This window comes from Herpailurus yagouaroundi, unplaced genomic scaffold, assembly GCF_014898765.1.
Source record: "Herpailurus yagouaroundi ecotype Mexico unplaced genomic scaffold, PumYag 201, whole genome shotgun sequence".
In the NCBI taxonomy this organism is placed as follows: Eukaryota; Metazoa; Chordata; class Mammalia; order Carnivora; family Felidae; genus Herpailurus; species Herpailurus yagouaroundi.
Window position 1 is genome coordinate 430824 of NW_024412432.1, and position 8175 is coordinate 438998.

The following is an 8175-nucleotide window of genomic DNA, read 5'->3' on the forward strand; positions in this document are numbered from 1 at the left end:
ACACAGTCTGTGAGTTTGAGGTCCACATCGGGCTCTGTGCTGACAGCTCAGAGCCTGGAGCCTGCTTCAGATTCTGTATCTCCCTCTCTCTCTCTGTCCCTCCCTGACTCATGCTCTGTCTCTCTCTCACACAAATAAATAAACATTGAAATTTTTTTTTAAAATACACTGGATGGATGAATGGTAGACTAGAGACTGAAGTGCTAATACTCATATGAATTAGTTTATTTATTTTTATTAGCTGATTCAAACTTCTTGCTTCATCTTTTTGTTTGATTGCCAACTCATGTGGGAGCCAGGTTTTGGTCGAGCCTGCACCAAAGGAAACAGTGGTATCTCTTTAAGGGTCTGTTTACAGGGTCAATGTAATTCAAAAATTCTTCTCTCTCCCAAAATGCCTTTTTGGCTCTGACTAGAAATAGTAACACTGGCAGGCAAAATGTTTTGTGTTGCTCTGAGGTATGAAACATTACCTGTTTGGTGAAGCAACATTACATAACTGCTGTACCAGGCCTCTTCCACCAAATGATTCATCAGTTTCATGGAGTCATTTGTCAACATCATTATCCTGATCACTACCAATTAGCATTTGTAGAGCATCCACACAGAGATGACACTATACTTGGTGCTTGACAGATTACAAGGAAGACAAAGAGTACAATTTATAAAGTATACTGCTGGAACTGTGCATTTGAATATGAAACATAACACAAACATACCTGTAAGTCCAAGCCTACCTGGGCCACAGATAGTGGAATAAACTCATTGAAACTCACCACTGAGCTTCACAGTAGCTATTTGTGTTGCATCAGAGGACTGAGCATATGGTCCTTTCACAGGAAAGATCCAAAGAAAGGTCCCCAGTCTCCTTGGGGATCTCAGAATCAGACTAAAGATTCGGAAGGGCTTTTGCTGAAAAGTTGAAATCTCCAGAATCCTTTTACAATGCCTCTGGCCAGTGAGTGACCACCAAGTCTCTAAAGATTTGGGAATTTGAAGATTCCAAAGAAGATTCAGTAGGTAAGCCATGGGAATTTCAAAGAGCTCTACAAAAAACTCTGGAACACAAACACACTTGAAACTATCAGAGGAGAACTGTTGTACAAACGTTTTCAGTTAATAGCTTTAATTAGAGACAAAGTAGGCACTAGAGTTGAACCAAGACTATTTTTCACCATTGTCACCATTCTTATTTTAAAGTATCCTTGCTGCTTGTATATCCTCTTGTGCTAGATAGAGACAAAATAAAAAAGCTGAAGAACAAAATCTAGTAGTGCCTATCTGAGAAGCTCACTGAAAGCTTACTAGGGGAGTAAACAGGGTAACCCTAATTGACAAGCAGGTTGTATGCCCTTAGTGGGTGTCCAATGGGATGTTTGAAAAACAAGATGCATTTTCCCCAGGTACTGAGTGCTTGGTGGTTAGGCACCGAGGCTGGTACAGGATAGCCCACTTGCCAGGAAGTGTATCTGAAGTCACCCAACAGAAGTCACCCACACAATGTCACCCAACAGACCCTAACCCCTATGGGCTACATGATCTCTCTGGGAAGCTGGGCACACAACCATCCCAGTGCAGTTGATCAAGGCTTGCCCTTCTTCTAGTTGCACAGAGTGGGGCCGTGGGAGATGTGGGTTCTTCCCAGCACCCCAACAAGATGGGGCAACCTGGGAAAGAGGAGAGATAGGGGTGGCATCCAGGTGGCCTCTGGGGCTGGAGTGACCTTGTCTATCCCAGTGGATTTCCCATCACCCTTTGTTCTCCCAGCCCCACAGACCTGCACAGGGTTCCCTTTACACTAAGGATTTTGAAGTGGCCACTTGGGAGAATGCCCTGCCCTGTGAAGGTTTCCTGAGTGTTTGTGGTGGGTAATGAAGCAGAAGGGGATAAGAGGACAGTCCCTCTCCCACTCCTTGGTACATCCTAGTGCACAGGACTAAAAGGAGGCTTGGCTGCAAGCTCAAACAAATCCAGGTTTTGGTCATGCAGGGTCTCTGGTCCTAGGGCTGGGAGCACAGGTTCAGAGACCACAAGCAGGGCTGGGCTATCCCTCTGCAGCCAGGAACCACCCACTCCAAGATGGATGCCAAGGAGCAGGGGTATAAGCAGGTGCTCTGTGCTCTCCTTTTCCTCCCAAGACCCCGCTTCCCCACTGGGCACTGTGAGAAACAGGCCAGCCTTTGCATGTCCTCAGCAAGCTGGCAGGTGGAAAGGAGACAGCGCCTCCAGGGGGCAGACAGAGAAAGAATGGCAAGCATCAGTGGCCATCAGTTTCAAGTGGGCCATTTGGTAGGAGAAAACACTCAAGCAGTTTTAGAAAAAATAAACTTCCAAATTATTCAGAGTTTTTAAAAATATACTTCTATACATTTATAAGGAAAAGATCAATGACCCAATAGAAAATGGGCAAAGGACATAAAGTTTTTTCAGAAAAAATACAAATAAGCAATATGAAATTATAACAAAATGCACTGATAATCAAAGATATAAATCTCAAAAGCATTGTGCTAAGTGAAAAAAGCCAGACACAAAAGAATACAGACTGTATGAGTCCATTTATATGACATTCCAATAAAGGCAAAGCTATAGTGGCAGAAAGCAGTGAATGCCAAGCACCGAGCTTGGGGGAGGGGGTGGATGGCAAGGGCAGGAAAGGAACTTTGTGGGATGATGTGGTGGTTATACTACTGGGTTCATTTGTTAAAAGTCGTCCATCTGTACACTTAAAATTGACAAAATTTGGGGTGCCTGCGTGGCTCAGTCAGTTGAGTGTCTAACTCTCAGTTTCAGCTCAGGTCATGATCTCACAATTTCAAGGTTCAAGCCCCACATCAGGCTATGTGCTGACAGTGCAGAGCCTGCTTGGGATTCTCTCTCTCTCCCTCTCTCTCTGCCCTTCCCCCACTCACACGTCTCTGTCTCTCTCAAAATAAAAAAACTTTAAAAAATGTTTTTAATTAACAAATTTTACTGTTTATAAATGATATCTTAAAGCTGACAATAAAAAAAATATTTTAAAGCCTAATTATGGATATAAAGCAAACTCATAATTCTAGACTTTTTTGCCTTGAAATAGTCTTTAGAGACCATCTGGTATAACTTCTTCCCTTTATATCAAATAAGTGAGGAAATGAAGGTCTGCAGAGAGATTATGTCGCTTATTCAAAATGATACATCCTGCTGGTTGTGGAACCACATCCCATCACCCAGTCTTTTCAGATTTATCTCTATCCTGCCATCCTCCCCCAGCACATTTAAACTGTAATTGTATCATGACATCACACAATTCATAGGTACCCATAAAATAACTTTCAGGTATATAGTACTTTTCATTTTTAACACACCATCATTGTGTCCAACCAGAGAGGCAGAACCAGTAAGAGGTAAATATAGTAAGTTTTATTGAAAGGAATTAGTTCATGTGATTATGGGGCTGGTTAGGCAAGTCCAAAATCTGTGGGGCAGACCATCAGGGAAAACATGCTAGAACTCTCAGGCACAACTAAGTCCACAGATGGGATATCTTTTTTCTTAAGAAGGACTCAGCTCTGCTCTTAAGATCTTGCATCTGGACCAACCAGACTATCTAGGGTAATCTCCCTCACTTAAAGTCAACTGATATGAACTTTCTTCAGCATAGCAATATCTAGATTAGTGTTCAGTTGAATAGCTGGGGACTAGAGCCTAAATTGGCACATAAAACTGACCGTCACATTCATGTAATAGATAAAAACAATGTTACCACTTCCATTTTTCTATTATGGGAATGGAAGCACAGAATACTTGAATCATTTGCCTAAGGACACACAGCTATCTCACATTTTGTGGTGTTTTTTGTTTTTAAGTGTGTATTTATTTATTTTGGGGGGGGGGCAGAGAGAGAGAGACACAGAGAGAGAATCCCAAGAATGTACTGCACCATCAGCTAGAACCCCACACGGGGCTCGAACTCACACACCATGATACCACGACCTGAGCTGAAATCAACAGTGGGACACTTAACTGGCTGAGCCAGCCAGGCACCCCTCATATTTCGTTTTTCAATTGTAAAATGGTTAGCAATTCTTACCTCACATGATTGTTGTGAGGAATAAATTAAATCACTTCCAACTGTGTATGTAAAGTCTCTGCACATTGAGTTCTCAATGTTGTAAAACAGCAATTAGATGACATTTTGCTTATAAATGAGATGGTTTACAAATTCTGAGGAAATGGAAATTTTCATTTGCTACAGGAGGGAATACACATTGGAATCACTTTTTTCAGCAAGTAGCTCCATTTTCAGAAGTTAGTTTTTGGTTTTTGGGGTTTGGGGGGGTTTTTTGTTTGTTTTTTTGAGAGAGAAAGAGGGAGGGAGAGCACATGTCCACGCAAGCAGGGGAGGGAGAGAGAGAATCTTAAGCAGGGTCCACGCCCAGCCTGGAGCCCTACTTGGGGTTCAATCTCATGATACTGAGATCAAGACCTGAGCCGAAATCAAGAGTCAGACACTTAACTGACTGAGTCACACAGGCGCCCCCAGAAGTTAGTTTTATAATATTTACACACATCGATACAGATACATGTGCAAGGATATTCATTGCAGTAGTGTCTGTAAATGAAAGAAACAAATTCTAAATGCTCATAAATAAGAGAAAAGGAGAGTGTTTAGGTCATTATAGTATGGGTGAACACTGGAATGCTCTATGTGTTATCAAGGTAAGGTATCTATGCTATAGTATTAAATCTAAAATAGAAGAGTTTGTATTATTTGATGCCATAGACATTTTGCCAATTGCTTTGGTGGTGGACAGGGGATGGATTTTGTGCCCATTCTGTTCAGGTGCACATTTTGCCTCCTGAGAAAGAACTCTAAGGTAGTGACAGTGTTTTGGTTAAAACTTCAAAGGCTGCACCAAATGCTACTGACTGACTGTCCTCTCAGATCAGAATATCAGCTCTTGTTTTCTCTGCGTACACAGGAGGACCTACAAAGGTTAATAGTGAGGTCACCAGAGGGACTTTTTGGGAGGGCAGCCTTAGGATCAATGGTGCAATGAGGTGATTCCTTCAAAACTGAGACCAGGCAGCAGGTCACAGTCAAATGAGCTAGAGCTGAACCAGGTGACAAACAATGGATCCTATGGTTAGGGCAGAAATGCCTGAATCAACCAGACACATCTGATCCATGATAGAGGGCACTATGTAGCCTTGGTTGCAATGTCTTTTATTTCATGTTGTTCAGAACTCCTCTTTTTCCTGATGAGATCTGGAGAAGAGGAGGCTGCTATATTTTCTTAGTCTCCCTCTATCAAGAGGATGGGATGATTACATGGGAACCTCACTACTTGGGGTCCCACAAAATGAGAAACTGCCAAGACTTTTAGGTCAATGGCAAAGAAAGAAAGCACAAGTCCACATATTATCCAACAGGAATATTTGCTTCATACCTACTACTTCATTGGATGTAAGCTCCTCCATCACAGGGAATATATCAGTGTTTGTGCATCCTTGATTCCTCAGAACAGGACCTGACATAAAAAGGACTCCATAAAGATTCATAGAGTGAATGGCAAAACATCATTTCCTGAATCCAGCCATTGTGCTGTCATCCCAAGCTCCCCTGCCCTTCCCATTCCAACACCTTATACAGTACCCTAGGAGGAAGAGAGTGCAGGTCATTTGCAAAGGAAGAAATAGAGAGGACACCCAATCTCACAGGTCTGACTAGAGAGCTAGCAGTAAGGGCAAGGGCCAGTCTTTCATGTCACTCTTGGCTCAGGCCTGGCGCTCTCAGCCAATGCTGAGCCTCAATTCCTCAAGACCTTCATCTCACACCTACCACTTTTCTTCAAATAAAATATATTTTACAATTCTATCATTGTTCTTAGAGGATTTCAAATGCATTCATAAGTCCAAGTGAATCCCTGGAGGGGAGAGCTTCCAAGGACAATAAGGTAAAAAATGGAAGAAATCTGACAGAGGATCATCCAGAATAGGAAGGATGCCAACTCCCATGGTTTTATGATTCCCTGACTCAAGTTACAAACTTCTCTAATGCTTTACAAGAGGATTCTAGATATGTAAGAATGGCCAAAGCTATAAGCACAATCAGTATACAATATCTCAATGAGAATAGTTTTTGCTGCAATTGGATTGAATGTTACTTCTCAAAGATACTGCAATTTGTAAGGCAGAAATTCTATAAATGGCTGCTTATATCAACACTCATATTATCTCATTTAGTTTTTAATACAACCTTATGATGTCATTAGTATTATCCACATTTTATAATAGGTGAAACCAAGGCTTGGAGAGGGTAAAGTATTTGTGCAACATTTATGCCTATCAAAGATAAGATTGGAGTTATCTGCAGTACAAAGAAAGGGCAATCAGGTAGTAAATTGTGTCCAGAAGTACTGGAAATTGTTGCTTTTATTGGTCTGTCATTTTTCCATTGACTGTTTTAATACAGATATAGTTGTAACATCAAAAGGTTTTAAAATAGAAGCTCTGGGATATTCTTTATTTTTAGTTATTAAAGTTTAGTATTTCCAGCAAACATCCTTATTTATCAGCTCTCTCCTCTACCTCAACCAAAATAATAAAGATAAAAACATTAATGGTTTTTCATTGCTTCTCCAAATCCAAAAAGACAAAACAGAAATGAAATTCAGTTAACTCCCCAACTTTCTCCCCTTTCATAAACTGGGCAAAATGACCAAATCATCCGTTTTTAGATGTCAAGTCCCCATTGTGCTTACAGAAAGGTTTCATTGCCTGTTAAGTGCAATGTCTAGATCTTCTGAGTTCTCAATAGGGGGAAATGCAACAATATTACACCAAATGACTTTATTATTATTCTCATATTCTTGGAAATCAATAAACACTTAATTAATATGATTCTTCCCTTCATGCTTATTTTTACCATTTCTCTCACGCACCCCAAACTACTTATTTTTCTCCTCAGCGTCCCACTAGGTTTCACCAAGGAAAGAAACAGCAGAAAAGGGTCTCCACTCCGCAGGATCAGGCAGGCCATGGCAGCCACTTGGCTACATCACAAGAAGTCACCCACAGGGACCTCTTGCACTACCCTGGTGGACTCCAACAGAGTTCTAGAATCCACCCTAAGGATGGAGTGTTCAGGCCTTAAGAGACTTTTGATGGCCAGTTTCTGTCTTGGGAACTCTCTAAGGATTGAGGTAGTTCTAAGTTCCTTGTGGCATTTCTAAGCATCTCAAGGACAGTGAGGAGGATCTAGGATTCTGTGTCCTGGGAGCAAGAGAAGTTTCCTAAGTACACCTGAGACCCACTAAACTCTGGGTCAAGTGCGATAGTCCCCAGGGAGCTAAGCCAAATTGGCAACAATTCTTCTCTTGGCCCACAAATTGCCATTTTGCAGTGATATTTACATTTGCAGTGATATCTATCACACTCTGGGGACATCAATACTATAAAACAAAGTCTCTGTCCCTTGAGACACTTTTGTTGGGGAGACAAGACGTGTAACTTAGTTTTGCTTGTCCTCCTGATATAACTAAAACACTTTCTCATGTCATTCAAATTTTCATTTAGTTCCATTTCCCTCTTTGAACTCGGAGGAAAAACTCTTCTTTTACCACTTCCCAAATTTTTTCAGTCAAATTCCACTTACTTTCCACAGTCATGCAAACCATCACTTGATACATCAAGTGTCACTTCTACACTGAGCCCATGGAAATGTACAAACTAGGCATATGCGAGGGGTAGGGTACTGTGAAAAGGAGTGAGTGGATTTATAAGACACACATGCCATATCCACAATGTAGATGCTAATTAGCTTTGGAATGGCCACCTTGTGTGATCTTGCTCCCTGGATGAGAAACCTGGGATGATGGGCAAGGAAACATTCAATCAGTCAGGACACCAGACTCCAAGCCTTACTAATTCAAAGTGCATGGGAGCTACAACCTGAGGGGACTTGTGCATTCTGCAATGTGCCTGATTTATCCTCCTAGAGTGGAAGAACACCATCTATTATTCTATTAATAATAAAATGCATTTAAAAGGAGTAGTTGTAAAAATAATAATAAAAGAAAATAAAGAAAATAAAATAACAACATAACATAACATATAACATAACATAACATAACATATAACATAACATAACATAACATAACATAACATAACATAACATAACATAACATAACATAA

At 41.0% G+C, this 8175-nt stretch overlaps 1 long non-coding RNA gene across 1 annotated transcript; it reads right to left on the bottom strand.

Moving 5' to 3' along the window:
• Window positions 1–201: 201 nt before the first annotated feature.
• On the bottom strand, window positions 202–2811 carry LOC121014160 (uncharacterized). The gene is made up of 2 exons (XR_005783063.1): window positions 474–2811; window positions 202–312 (listed from the first exon to the last, which is right to left on the bottom strand). It is a non-coding gene; the product is annotated as an uncharacterized LOC121014160 (long non-coding RNA).
• Between the last annotated feature and the right edge of the window lie 5364 nt (window positions 2812–8175).